Raw genomic sequence first — 16,035 nt, forward strand, 5'->3', positions numbered from 1 at the left:
CGTTTTGCGTAGATCTCACCGTCAAAAGGCTTAAATGGCTTTTTGGAACTAAGTTTGAGGATTGCGCTCAAACCAAATGTCCTAGAACCAAATTTCCAAATGTAACTACTAGATTGTGACACAATACACTATTGGGTGAAGTTTGGTTGACTTCTGCGCAGCGGTTTGGGAGTTTACATCAAAACTAGATTTCTCGGCCGTTTTGCGTAGATCTCACCGTCAAAAGGCTTAAATGGCTTTTTGGAAATAAGTTTGAGGATTGCGCTCAAACCAAATGTCCTAGAACCAAATTTCCAAATGTAACTACTAGATTGTAACACAATACACTATTGGGTGAAGTTTGGTTGACTTCTGCGCAGCGGTTTGGGAGTTTACATCAAAACTACATTTCTCGGCCGTTTTGCGTAGATCTCACCGTCAAAAGGCTTAAATGGCTTTTTGGAACTAAGTTTGAGGATTGCGCTCAAACCAAATGTCCTAGAACCAAATTTCCAAATGTAACTACTAGATTGTGACACAATACACTATTGGGTGAAGTTTGGTTGACTTCTGCGCAGCGGTTTGGGAGTTTACATCAAAACTACATTTCTGGGCCGTTTTGCGTAGATCTCACCGTCAATTGGCTTAAATGGCTTTTTGGAACTAAGTTTGAGGATTGCGCTCAAACCAAATGTCCTAGAACCAAATTTCCAAATGTAACTACTAGATTGTGACACAATACACTATTGGGTGAAGTTTGGTTGACTTCTGCGCAGCGGTTTGGGAGTTTACATCAAAACTACATTTCTCGGCCGTTTTGCGTAGATCTCACCGTCAAAAGGCTTAAATGGCTTTTTGGAACTAAGTTTGAGGATTGCGCTCAAACCAAATGTCCTAGAACCAAATTTCCAAATGTAACTACTAGATTGTGACACAATACACTATTGGGTGAAGTTTGGTTGACTTCCGCGCAGCGGTTTGGGAGTTTACATCAAAACTACATTTCTGGGCCGTTTTGCGTAGATCTCACCGTCAATTGGCTTAAATGGCTTTTTGGAACTAAGTTTGAGGATTGCGCTCAAACCAAATGTCCTAGAACCAAATTTCCAAATGTAACTACTAGATTGTGACACAATACACTATTGGGTGAAGTTTGGTTGACTTCTGCGCAGCGGTTTGGGAGTTTACATCAAAACTACATTTCTCGGCCGTTTTGCGTAGATCTCACCGTCAAAAGGCTTAAATGGCTTTTTGGAACTAAGTTGGAGGATTGCGCTCAAACCAAATGTCCTAGAACCAAATTTCCAAATGTAACTACTAGATTGTGACACAATACACTATTGGGTGAAGTTTGGTTGACTTACGCGCAGCGGTTTGGGAGTTAACATCAAAACTACATTTCTCGGCCGTTTTGCGTAGATCTCACCGTCAAAAGGCTTAAATGGCTTTTTGGAACTAAGTTGGAGGATTGCACTCAAACCAAATGTCCTAGAACCAAATTTCCAAATGTAACTACTAGATTGTGACACAATACACTATTGGGTGAAGTTTGGTTGACTTCTGCGCAGCGGTTTGGGAGTTAACATCAAAACTAGATTTCTCGGCCGTTTTGCGTAGATCTCACCGTCAAAAGGCTTAAATGGCTTTTTGGAACTAAGTTTGAGGATTGCGCTCAAACCAAATGTCCTAGAACCAAATTTCCAAATGTAACTACTAGATTGTAACACAATACACTATTGAGTGAAGTTTGGTTGACTTCTGCGCAGCGGTTTGGGAGTTAATATCAAAACTAGATTTCTCGGCCGTTTTGCGTAGATCTCACCGTCAAAAGGCTTAAATGGCTTTTTGGAAATAAGTTTGAGGATTGCGCTCAAACCAAATGTCCTAGAACCAAATTTCCAAATGTAACTACTAGATTGTAACACAATACACTATTGGGTGAAGTTTGGTTGACTTCTGCGCAGCGGTTTGGGAGTTTACATCAAAACTACATTTCTCGGCCGTTTTGCGTAGATCTCACCGTCAAAAGGCTTAAATGGCTTTTTGGAACTAAGTTTGAGGATTGCGCTCAAACCAAATGTCTTAGAACCAAATTTCCAAATGTAACTACTAGATTGTGACACAATACACTATTGGGTGAAGTTTGGTTGACTTCCGCGCAGCGGTTTGGGAGTAAACATCAAAACTACATTTCTCGGCCGTTTTGCGTAGATCTCACCGTCAAAAGGCTTAAATGGCTTTTTGGAACTAAGTTGGAGGATTGCGCTCAAACCAAATGTCCTAGAACCAAATTTCCAAATGTAACTACTAGATTGTGACACAATACACTATTGGGTGAAGTTTGGTTGACTTCTGCGCAGCGGTTTGGGAGTTAACATCAAAACTAGATTTCTCGGCCGTTTTGCGTAGATCTCACCGTCAAAAGGCTTAAATGGCTTTTTGGAACTAAGTTTGAGGATTGCGCTCAAACCAAATGTCCTAGAACCAAATTTCCAAATGTAACTACTAGATTGTAACACAATACACTATTGAGTGAAGTTTGGTTGACTTCTGCGCAGTGGTTTGGGAGTTAACATCAAAACTAGATTTCTCGGCCGTTTTGCGTAGATCTCACCGTCAAAAGGCTTAAATGGCTTTTTGGAACTAAGTTTGAGGATTGCGCTCAAACCAAATGTCCTAGAACCAAATTTCCAAATGTAACTACTAGATTGTAACACAATACACTATTGGGTGAAGTTTGGTTGACTTCTGCGCAGCGGTTTGGGAGTTTACATCAAAACTACATTTCTCGGCCGTTTTGCGTAGATCTCACCGTCAAAAGGCTTAAATGGCTTTTTGGAACTAAGCTTGAGGATTGCGCTCAAACCAAATGTCTTAGAACCAAATTTCCAAATGTAACTACTAGATTGTGACACAATACACTATTGGGTGAAGTTTGGTTGACTTCCGCGCAGCGGTTTGGGAGTAAACATCAAAACTACATTTCTCGGCCGTTTTGCGTAGATCTCACCGTCAAAAGGCTTAAATGGCTTTTTGGAACTAAGTTGGAGGATTGCGCTCAAACCAAATGTCCTAGAACCAAATTTCCAAATGTAACTACTAGATTGTGACACAATACACTATTGGGTGAAGTTTGGTTGACTTCTGCGCAGCGGTTTGGGAGTTAACATCAAAACTAGATTTCTCGGCCGTTTTGCGTAGATCTCACCGTCAAAAGGCTTAAATGGCTTTTTGGAACTAAGTTTGATGATTGCGCTCAAACCAAATGTCCTAGAACCAAATTTCCAAATGTAACTACTAGATTGTAACACAATACACTATTGAGTGAAGTTTGGTTGACTTCTGCGCAGCGGTTTGGGAGTTAACATCAAAACTAGATTTCTCGGCCGTTTTGCGTAGATCTCACCGTCAAAAGGCTTAAATGGCTTTTTGGAACTAAGTTTGAGGATTGCGCTCAAACCAAATGTCCTAGAACCAAATTTCCAAATGTAACTACTAGATTGTAACACAATACACTATTGGGTGAAGTTTGGTTGACTTCTGCGCAGCGGTTTGGGAGTTTACATCAAAACTACATTTCTCGGCCGTTTTGCGTAGATCTCACGGTCAAAAGGCTTAAATGGCTTTTTGGAACTAAGCTTGAGGATTGCGCTCAAACCAAATGTCTTAGAACCAAATTTCCAAATGTAACTACTAGATTGTGACACAATACACTATTGGGTGAAGTTTGGTTGACTTCCGCGCAGCGGTTTGGGAGTAAACATCAAAACTACATTTCTCGGCCGTTTTGCGTAGATCTCACCGTCAAAAGGCTTAAATGGCTTTTTGGAACTAAGTTGGAGGATTGCGCTCAATCAACTTTACATTGCATTGAGGCCATTGACGGCCATGCATGTCGAATCTATTGATGCCAATGTACTTGGATTCATTTGACTATATGGATGTCGATGCCATTGACTGCCATGGACGTCCAAAATTTTTCCCATTCATTTTCAATGGGGAAAAAACTACATTTCCCCAAATCAACAGAAAATGACCAGATATTAATAGGACGTAAACCCCAAACGTCCCCAACTCCATTGACGCTTATGGGGGCTGCTGCCATTGACGTCCATGGACGTCCAAAATTTTTCCCATTCATTTTCAATGGGGAAAAAACTAAATTTCCCCAAATCATCAGAAAATGACCAGTTATCAATAGGACGTCTCCCCCAAATGTCCCCAACTCCATTGACGCTTATAGGGGGTGCTGCCATTGACGTCCATGGACGTCCAAAAATTTTCCCATTCATTTTCAATGGGGAAAAAACTAAATTTCCCCAAATCAACAGAAAATGACCAGATATTAATAGGACGTATACCCCAAACGTCCCCAATTCCATTTACGCTTATGGAGGGTGATGCCATTGACGTTCATGGACGTCCAAACTTCCCATTCATTTCCAATGGCATTTCTTCATGTTTGTTCATTCTATTGATGCCAATGTACTTGGATTCCATTAACGCTTTTGTAAGTTGATACCATTGACGTCCATGGACGTCCAAAATTTTTCCCATTCATTTTCAATGGGAATTTTTTTTTTTTCCCCAAATCAACAGAAAATTACTAGATATCATTAGGACGTGTCCCCCAAATGTCCCTGATTGGATTGCCGCTTATGGAGGGTGATGCCATTGACGGCCATGGACGTCCAATTCTCCCAATCTTTTCTAATGGCTTTTACTTTGTTTAGTGCCATTGACTGGCATTATGGTCCATTCTATTGATAGACCTGAGTGGGGCTAAGATTTGTATCTCCACAGAGGAAAGACCAAGGTGTAATTTCTCCCGAAATTGCAGTTTCTAGTTACCTTGGTCTTTCCAAAGGAAAGAACAAGGTTATGTTATTCTACAACTTTATTATTATTATTATGCAATGGTTTCTCCGCGTTTTTTCGGCGCGCCGCGCAGCCCGAACCGTACCACCGATCGGCACCGTTCAAGTATCGACACGACCGGAATTTTCGCGCGACGATGGGAATTTTTCAAACGACCCCGAAAAAATTTTCGTTCGCCCGTAAACGGCGATTTTCCGATTTTTTACAACTTTTTCAAAACGCTACTTGTCCTACAATTTTTGACCAAATCACATAATTTGGACATCAAAAATTCCGGGACGGTGGGGGGCATAAAGATTGTATACAGAATTTGGAAAAAATTTACGGTTCTCCGGATATTTGCCAAAAACTATCCCATTCATTTCCAATAGGAAAAGTTCCCATTCACTTTCAATAGTATTTCCAATGGACTTTACATTGCATTGATGCCATTGACGGCCATGCATGTCGAATCTATTGATGCCAATGTACTTGGATTCATTTGACTATATGGATGTCGATGCCATTGACTGCCATGGACGTCCAAAATTTTTCCCATTCATTTTCAATGGGGAAAAAACTAAATTTCCCCAAATCAACAGAAAATGACCAGATATTAATAGGACGTATACCCCAAACGTCCCCAACTCCATTGACGCTTATGGGGGGTGCTGCCATTGATGTCCATGGACGTCCAAAATTTTTCCCATTCATTTTCAATGGGGAAAAAACTAAATTTCCCCAAATCATCGGAAAATGACCAGTTATCAATAGTACGTCTCCCCCAAACGTTCCGAACTCCATTGACGCTTATAGGGGGTGCTGCCATTGACGTCCTTGGACGTCCAAAAATTTTCCCATTCATTTTCAATGGGGAAAAAACTAAATTTCCCCAAATCAACAGAAAATGACCAGATATTAATAGGTCGTATACCCCAAACGTCCCCAATTCCATTTACGCTTATGGAGGGTGATGCCATTGACGTTCATGGACGTCCAAAATTTCCATTCATTTCCAATGGCATTTCTTCATGTTTGTTCATTCTATTGATGCCAATGTACTTGGATTCCATTGACGCTTATGTAAGTTGATACCATTGACGTCCATGGACGTCCAAAATTTTTCCCATTCTTTTTCAATGGGAATTTTTTTTTTCCCCCAAATCAACAGAAAATGACTAGATATCATTAGGACGTCTCCCCCAAATGTCCCCGATTGGATTGCTGCTTATGGAGGGTGATGACATTGACGTCCATGGACGTCCATGGACGTCCAAACTTCCCATTTATTTCCAATGGCATTTCTTCATGTTTGTTCATTCTATTGATGCCAATGTACTTGGATTCCATTGACGCTTATGTAAATTGATACCATTGACGTCCATGGACGTCCAAAATTTTTCCCATTCATTTTCAATGGGAATTTTTTTTTTTTCCCCAAATCAACAGAAAATGACTAGATATCATTAGGACGTGTCCCCCAAATGTCCCCGATTGGATTGCTGCTTATGGAGGGTGATGCCATTGACGTCCATGGACGTCCAAACTTCCCATTTATTTCCAATGGCATTTCTTCATGTTTGTTCATTCTATTGATGCCAATGTACTTGGTATCCATTGACGCTTATGTAAGTTGATACCATTGACGTCCATGGACGTCCAAAATTTTTCCCATTCATTTTCAATGGGAATTTTTTTTTTTTTCCCAAATCAACAGAAAATGACTAGATATCAATAGGACGTGTCCCCCAAATGTCCCCGATTGCATTGCTGCTTATGGAGGGTGATGCCATTGACATCCACGGACGTCCAAACTTCCCATTAATTTCCAATGGCATTTCTTCATGTTTGTTCATTCTATTGATGCCAATGTACTTGGTATCCATTGACGCTTATGTAAGTTGATACCATTGACGTCCATGGACGTCCAAAATTTTTCCCATTAATTTTCAATGGGAATTTTTTTTTTCCCCAAATCAAAAAAAAATGACCAGATATCAATAGAACGTGTCCCCCAAAATTCTCCAATTCCATTGACGCTTATGAAGGGTGCCGCCATTGACGGCCATGGACGTCCAATTCTCCCAATCTTTTCTAATGACTTTTACTTTGTTTAGTGCCATTGACTGGCATTATGGTCCATTCTATTGATAGACCTGAGTGGGGCTAAGATTTGTATCTCCACAGAGGAAAGACCAAGGTGTAATTTCTCCCGAAATTGCAGTTTCTAGTTACCTTGGTCTTTCTGAAGGAAAGAACAAGGTTATGTTGTTGTGCAACTTTATTATTATTACCTTGGTCTTTCCAAGGGAAAGAACAAGGTTATGTTGTTGTACAACTTTATTGTACTTTTTATTACCTTGGTCTTTCTGAAGGAAAGAACAAGGTTATGTTGTTGTACAACTTTATTGTACTTTTTTTTTTATTATTATTATAGGTCAATAATTGTTGACGTTTTTTTCGGCGCGCCGCACAGCCCGAACCGTACCTCCGATCGGTACCGTTCAAGTATCGGCACGACCGGAATTTTCGCGCGACGATGGGAATTTTTCAAACGGCCCCGAAAAATTTTCCGTTCGCCCGTAAACGGCAATTTTCCGAAAAAAAAAAAAAGTTTCAAAATGTATCTAGTCCTACAATTTTTGACCAAATCACATAATTTGGGCATCAAAAATTCCGGGACGGTGAGGGGCATAAAAGTTGTATACAGAATTTGGCAAAAATTTACGGTTCCCCGGAAATTTGCCAAAAACTTTCCTATTCATTTTGAATGGAAAAAAAACGCGCGCTTCACAGCCCGAACCGTTAGACCGATCGGCACCGTTCAAGTATCGGCACGACCGGAATTTTCGCGTGACACAGTAAACTTTACAAAAGGCCCCGAAAATTTTTCCGTTCGTCCGTAAACGGAAATTTTCCGTGAAAAAAAAAAGTTTCAAAATGTATCTAGTCCTACAATTTTTGACCAAATCACATAATTTGGGCATCAAAAATTCCGGGACGGTGAGGGGCATAAAAGTTGTATACAGAATTTGGAAAAAATTTACGGTTCCCCGGATATTTGCCAAAAACTATCCCATTCATTTCTAATGGGAAAAGTCCCATTCACTTTCAATGGGATTTCCAATGGAATTTACATTGCATTGATGCCATTGACGGCCATGCATGTCGAATCTACTGATGCCAATGTACTTGGATTCAATTGATTATATGGATGTCGATGCCATTGACGGCCATGGACGTCCAAAATTTTTCCCATTCATTTTCAATGGGGAAAAAACAAAATTACCCCAAATCAACAGAAAATGACCAGATATCAATAGGACGTGTCCCCCAAACTTCCCCAATTCCATTGACGCTTATGAAGAGTGCCGCCACTGACTTACATGGACGTCAAAAATTTTTCCCATTCATTTTCAATGGGGAAAAAACTAAATTTCTCCAAATCAACAGAAAATGACCAGATATCAATAGGACGTATATCCCAAACGTCCCCAATTCCATTGACGCTTATGGGGGGTGCTGCCATTGACGTCCATGGACGTCCAAAATTTTTCCCATTCATTTTCAATGGGAAATTTTTTTTTTCCCCCAAATCAACAGAAAATGACTAGATATCAATAGGACGTGTCCCCCAAATGTCCCCGATTGCATTGCTGCTTATGGAGGGTGATGCCATTGACGGCCACGGACGTCCAAACTTCCCTTTTATTTCCAATGGCATTTCTTCATGTTTGTTCATTCTATTGATGCAAATGTACTTGGATTCCATTGACGCTTATGTAAGTTGATACCACTGACGTCCATGGACGTCCAAAATTTTTCCCATTCATTTTCAATGGGAATTTTTTTTTTTTCCCCAAATCAACAGAAAATGACTAGATATCATTAGGACGTGTCCCCCAAATGTTCCCGATTGGATTGCTGCTTATGGAGGGTGATGCCATTGACGTCCACGGACGTCCAAACTTCCCATTCATTTCCAATGGCATTTCTTCATGTTTGTTCATTCTATTGATGCCAATGTACTTGGATTCCATTGACGTTTATGTAAGTTGATACCATTGACGTCCATGGACGTCCAAAATTTTCCCATTCATTTTCAATGGGAATTTTTTTTTTTCCCCAAATCAACAGAAAATGACTAGATATCATTAGGACGTGTCCCCCAAATGTCCCCGATTGCATTGCCGCTTATGGAGGGTGATGCCATTGACGTTCATGGACGTCCAAACTTCCCATTAAATCCCAATGGCATTTCTTCATGTTTGTTCATTCTATTGATGCCAATGTACTTGGATTCCATTGACGCTTATGTAAGTTGATACAATTGACGTCCATGGACGTCCAAAAATTTTCCCATTCATTTTCAATGGGAATTTTTTTTCCCCCCCCAAATCAACAGAAAATGACTAGATATCAATAGGACGTGTCCCCCAAATGTCCCCGATTGCATTGCCTCTTATGGAGGGTGATGCCATTTACGGCCACGGACGTCCAAACTTCCCATTCATTTCCAATGGCATTTCTTCATGTTTGTTCACTCTATTGATGCCAATGTACTTGGATTCCATTGACGCTTATGTAAATTGATACCATTGACGTCCATGGACGTCCAAAATTTTTCCCATTCATTTTCAATGGGAATTTTTTTTTTTTCACCAAATCAACAGAAAATGACTAGATATCATTAGGACGTGTCCCCCAAATGTCCCTGATTGGATTGCCGCTTATGGAGGGTGATGCCATTGACGGCCATGGACGTCCAATTCTCCCAATCTTTTCTAATGGCTTTTACTTTGTTTAGTGCCATTGACTGGCATTATGGTCCATTCTATTTATAGACCTGAGTGGGGCTAAGATCTGTATCTCCACAGAGGAAAGACCAAGGTGTGTAATTTCTCCCGAAATTGCAGTTTCTAGTTACCTTGGTCTTTCCAAGGGAAAGAACAAGGTTATGTTGTTGTGCAACTTTATCGTACTTATTTTTATTATTTTTATTATTATTATTATTCATCTTATTCTCCGCGTTTTTTCGGCGCGCCGCACAGCCCGAACCGCTGCACCGATCGGCACCGTTCGGATATCGAAACGTCCGGAATTTTTGCGCGACGATGGCTTTTTTAAAAAGGGCCCCGAAAAAATTTCCGTTTTCCCGCAAACGGCAATTTTCCAGATTTTTTTTTTTTTTTCAAAATGTATCTAGTCCTACAATTTTTGACCAAATCACATAATTTGGGTATCAAAAATTCCGGGACGGTGAGGGGCATAAAAGTTGTATACAGAATTTGGAAAAAATTTACGCTTCCCCGGATATTTGCCAAAAACTATCCCATTCATTTCTAATGGGAAAATTTCCCATTCATTTCAATGGGATTTCCAATGGAATTTACATTGCATTGATGCCATTGACGGCCATGCATGTCGAATCTATTGATGCCAATATACTTGGGTTCAATTGACTATATGGATGTCGATGCCACTGACGGCCATGGACGTCCAAAATTTTTCCCATTCATTTTCAATGGGGAAAAAACTACATTTCCCCAAATCAATAGAAAATGACAAGATATCAATAGGACGTGTCCCCCAAACGTCCCCAACTCCATTGACGCTTATAGGGGGTGCTGCCATTGACTGCCATGGACGTCCAAAATTTTTCCCATTCATTTTCAATGGGGAAAAAACAAAATTACCCCAAATCAACAGAAAATGACCAGATATCAATAGGACGTGTCCCCCAAACTTCCCCAATTCCATTGACGCTTATGAAGGGTGCCGCCATTGACTTACATGGACGTCCAAAATTTTTCCCATTCATTTTCAATGGGGAAAAAACTACATTTCTCCAAATCAACAGAAAATGACCAGATATCAATAGGACGCATACCCCAAACGTCCCCAACTCCATTGACGCTTATGGGGGGGTGCTGCCATTGACGTCCATGGACGTCCAAAATTTTACCCATTCATTTTCAATGGGAAATTTTTTTTTTTCCCCAAATCAACAGAAAATGACTAGATATCAATAGGACGTGTCCCCCAAATGTCCCCAATTGCATTGCTGCTTATGGAGGGTGATGCCATTGACGTCCAGGGACGTCCAAACTTCCCATTCATTTCCAATGGCATTTCTTCATGTTTGTTCATTCTATTGATGCCAAAGTACTTGGATTCCATTGACGCTTATGTAAGTTGATACCATTGACGTCCATGGACGTCCAAAATTTTTCCCATTCATTTTCAATGGGATTTTTTTTTTTTTCCCAAATCAACAGAAAATGACTAGATATCATTAGGACGTGTCCCCCAAATGTCCCCGATTGCATTGCCGCTTATGGAGGGTGATGCCATTGACGTTCATGGACGTCCAAACTTCCCATTCATTTCCAATGGCATTTCTTCATGTTTGTTCATTTTATTGATGCCAATGTACTTGGATTCCATTGACGCTTATGTAAGTTGATACCATTGACGTCCATGGACGTCCAAAATTTTTCCCATTCATTTTCAATGGGAATTTTTTTTTTTTCCCAAATCAACAGAAAATGACTAGATATCATTAGGACGTGTCCCCCAAACTTCCCCGATTCCATTAACAATTATGAAAGGTGCCGCCATTGACGTCCATGGACGTCCAATTCTCCCATTCATTTCTAACGGCTTTTACTTTGTTTTTTGCCAATGACTGGCATTATGATCCATTCTATTGATAGACCTGAGTGGGGCTAAGATCTGTATCTCCACAGAGGAAAGACCAAGGTGTGTAATTTCTCCCGAAATTGCAGTTTCTAGTTATTATTCATCTTATTCTCCGCGTTTTTTTGAGCCAACGCACAGCCCAAACCGTAGCACCGATCGGCACCGTTCAAGTATCGGCACGACCGGATTTTTCGTGTGACGATGGGAATTTTTCAAACCGCCACGAAAAATTTTCCGTTCGCCCGTAAACGGCAATTTTCCGAAAAATAAAAAAAGTTTCAAAATGTATCTAGTCCTACAATTTTTGACCAAATCACATAATTTGGGCATCAAAAATTCCGGGACGGTGAGGGGCATAAAAGTTGTATACAGAATTTGGCAAAAATTTACGGTTCCCCGGAAATTTGCCAAAAACTTTCCTATTCATTTTGAATGGAAAAAAAACACGCGCTTCACAGCCCGAACCGTTAGACCGATCGGCACCGTTCAAGTATCGGCACGACCGGAATTTTCGCGTGACACAGGAAACTTTACAAATGGCCCCGAAAATTTTTCCGTTCGTCCGTAAACGGCAATTTTCCGTGAAAAAAAAAAAAGTTTCAAAATGTATCTAGTCCTACAATTTTTGACCAAATCACATAATTTGGGCATCAAAAATTCCGGGACGGTGAGGGGCATAAAAGTTGTATACAGAATTTGGAAAAAAATTACGCTTCCTCGGAAATTTGCCAAAAACTATCCCATTCATTTCGAATGGGAAAAGTCCCATTCACTTCCAATGGGATTTCCAATGGAATTTACATTGCATTGATGCCATTGACGGCCATGCATGTCGAATCTACTGATGCCAATGTACTTGGATTCAATTGACTATATGGATGTCGATGCCATTGTCTGCCATGGACGTCCAAAATTTTTCCCATTCATTTTCAATGGGGAAAAAACAAAATTACCCCAAATCAACAGAAAATGACCAGATATCAATAGGACGTGTCCCCCAAACTTCCCCAATTCCATTGACGCTTATGAAGGGTGCCGCCATTGACTTACATGGACGTCAAAAATTTTTCCCATTCATTTTCAATGGGGAAAAAACTAAATTTCTCCAAATCAACAGAAAATGACCAGATATCAATAGGACGTATATCCCAAACGTCCCCAATTCCATTGACGCTTATGGGGGGTGATGCCATTGACGTCCATGGACGTCCAAACTTCCCATTAAATACCAATGGCATTTCTTCATGTTTGTTCATTCTTTTGATGCCAATGTACTTGGATTCCATTGACGCTTATGTAAGTTTATACCATTGACGTCCATGGACGTCCAAAATTTTTCCCATTCATTTTCAATGGGAATTTTTTTTTTTTCCCCAAATCAACAGAAAATGACTAGATATCAATAGGACGTTTCCCCCAAATGTGCCCGATTGCATTGCTGCTTATGGAGGGTGATGCCATTGACGTCCACGGACGTCCAAACTTCCCATTCATTTCCAATGGCATTTCTTCATGTTTGTTCATTCTATTGATGCCAATGTACTTGGATTCCATTGACGCTTATGTAAGTTGATACCATTGACGTCCATGGACGTCCAAAATTTTTCCCATTCATTTTCAATGGGAATTTTTTTTTTTTCCCCAAATCAACAGAAAATGACTAGATATCATTAGGACGTGTCCCCCAAATGTCCCCGATTGCATTGCCGCTTATGGGGGGTGATGCCATTGACGTCCATGGACGTCCAAACTTCCCATTAAATACCAATGGCATTTCTTCATGTTTGTTCATTCTTTTGATGCCAATGTACTTGGATTCCATTGACGCTTATGTAAGTTGATACCATTGACGTCCATAGACGTCCAAAATTTTTCCCATTCATTTTCAATGGGAATTTTTTTTTTTTCCCCAAATCAACAGAAAATGACTAGATATTATTAGGACGTGTCCCCCAAATGTCCCCGATTGCATTGCCGCTTATGGAGGGTGATGCCATTGACGTTCATGGACGTCCAAACTTCCCATTAAATCCCAATGGCATTTCTTCATGTTTGTTCATTCTATTGATGCCAATGTACTTGGATTCCATTGACGCTTATGTAAGTTGATACCTTTGACGTCCATGGACGTCCAAAATTTTTCCCATTCATTTTCAATGGGAATTTTTTTGTTTTCCCCCAAATCAACAGAAAATGACTAGATATCATTAGGACGTGTCCCCCAAATGTCCCCGATTGCATTGCCGCTTATGGGGGGTGATGCCATTGACGTCCATGGACGTCCAAACTTCCCAATCATTTCCAAAGGCATTTCTTCATGTTTGTTCATTCTATTGATGCCAATGTACTTGGATTCCATTGACGCTTATGTAAGTTGATACCATTGACGTCCATGGACGTCCAAAATTTTTCCCATTCATTTTCAATGGGAATTTTTTTTTTTTTCCCAAATCAACAGAAAATGACTAGATATCATTAGGACGTGTCCCCCAAACTTCCCCGATTCCATTAACAATTATGAAAGGTGCCGCCATTGACGTCCATGGACGTTCAATTCTCCCATTCATTTCTAACGGCTTTTACTTTGTTTTTTGCCAATGACTGGCATTATGATCCATTCTATTGATAGACCTGAGTGGGGCTAAGATCTGTATCTCCACAGAGGAAAGACCAAGGTGTGTAATTTCTCCTGAAATTGCAGTTTCTAGTTACCTTGGTCTTTCCAAGGGAAAGAACAAGGTAATGCTGTTCTGCAACTTTATCGTACTTATTTTTATTATTATTACCTTGGTCTTTCCAAAGGAAAGAACAAGGTTATGTTATTCTACAACTTTATTATTATTATTATTATGCAATGGTTTCTCCGCGTTTTTTCGGCGCGCCGCGCAGCCCGAACCGTACCACCGATCGGCACCGTTCAAGTATCGACACGACCGGAATTTTCGCGCGACGATGGGAATTTTTCAAACGACCCCGAAAAATTTTTCATTCGCCCGTAAACGGCGATTTTCCGATTTTTTACAACTTTTTCAAAACGCTACTTGTCCTACAATTTTTGACCAAATCACATAATTTGGACATCAAAAATTCCGGGACGGTGGGGGGCATAAAGATTGTATACAGAATTTGGAAAAAATTTACGGTTCTCCGGATATTTGCCAAAAACTATCCCATTCATTTCCAATGGGAAAAGTTCCCATTCACTTTCAATAGTATTTCCAATGGACTTTACATTGCATTGATGCCATTGACGGCCATGCATGTCCAATCTATTGATGCCAATGTACTTGGATTCATTTGACTATATGGATGTCGATGCCATTGACGGCCATGGACGTCCAAAATTTTTCCCATTCATTTTCAATGGGGAAAAAACTACATTTCCCCAAATCAACAGAAAATGACCAGATATTAACAGGACGTGTACCCCAAACGTCCCCAACTCCATTGACGCTTATGGGGGGTGCTGCCATTGACGTCCATGGACGTCCAAAATTTTTCCCATTCATTTTCAATGGGGAAAAAACTAAATTTCCCCAAATCATCAGAAAATGACCAGTTATCAATAGTACGTCTCCCCCAAACGTTCCGAACTCCATTGACGCTTATAGGGGGTGCTGCCATTGACGTCCATGGACGTCCAAAAATTTTCCCATTATTTTTCAATGGGGAAAAAACTAAATTTCCCCAAATCAACAGAAAATGACCAGATATTAATAGGACGTATACCCCAAACGTCCCCAATTCCATTTACGCTTATGGAGGGTGATGCCATTGACGTTCATGGACGTCCAAACTTCCCATTCATTTCCAATGGCATTTCTTCATGTTTGTTCATTCTATTGATGCCAATGTACTTAGATTCCATTGACGCCTATGTAAGTTGATACCATTGACGTCCATGGACGTCCAAAAATTTTCCCATTCATTTTCAATGGGAAATTTTTTTTTTCCCCAAATCAACAGAAAATGACTAGATATCATTAGGACGTGTCCCCCAAATGTCCCCGATTGCATTGCCGCTTATGGAGGGTGATTCCATTGACGTTCATGGACGTCTAAACTTCCCATTCATTTCCAATGGCATTTCTTCATGTTTGTTCATTTTATTGATGCCAATGTACTTGGATTCCATTGACGCTTATGTAAGTTGATACCATTGACGTCCATGGACGTCCAAAATTTTTCCCATTCATTTTCAATGGGAAATTTTTTTTTTTCCCCAAATCAACAGAAAATGACTAGATATCAATAGGACCTGTCCCCCAAATGTCCCCGATTGCATTGCTACTTATGGAGGGTGATGCCATTGACGTCCAGGGACGTCCAAACTTCCCATTCATTTCCAATGGCATTTCTTCATGTTTGTTCATTCTTTTGATGCCAATGTACTTGGATTCCATTGACGGTTATGTAAGTTGATACCATTGACGTCCATGGACGTCCAAAATTTTTCCCATTCATTTTCAATGGGAATTTTTTTTTTTTCCCCAAATC

The sequence above is a fragment of the Corythoichthys intestinalis genome, chromosome 1, assembly GCF_030265065.1.
Source record: "Corythoichthys intestinalis isolate RoL2023-P3 chromosome 1, ASM3026506v1, whole genome shotgun sequence".
Lineage (NCBI taxonomy): Eukaryota > Metazoa > Chordata > Actinopteri > Syngnathiformes > Syngnathidae > Corythoichthys > Corythoichthys intestinalis.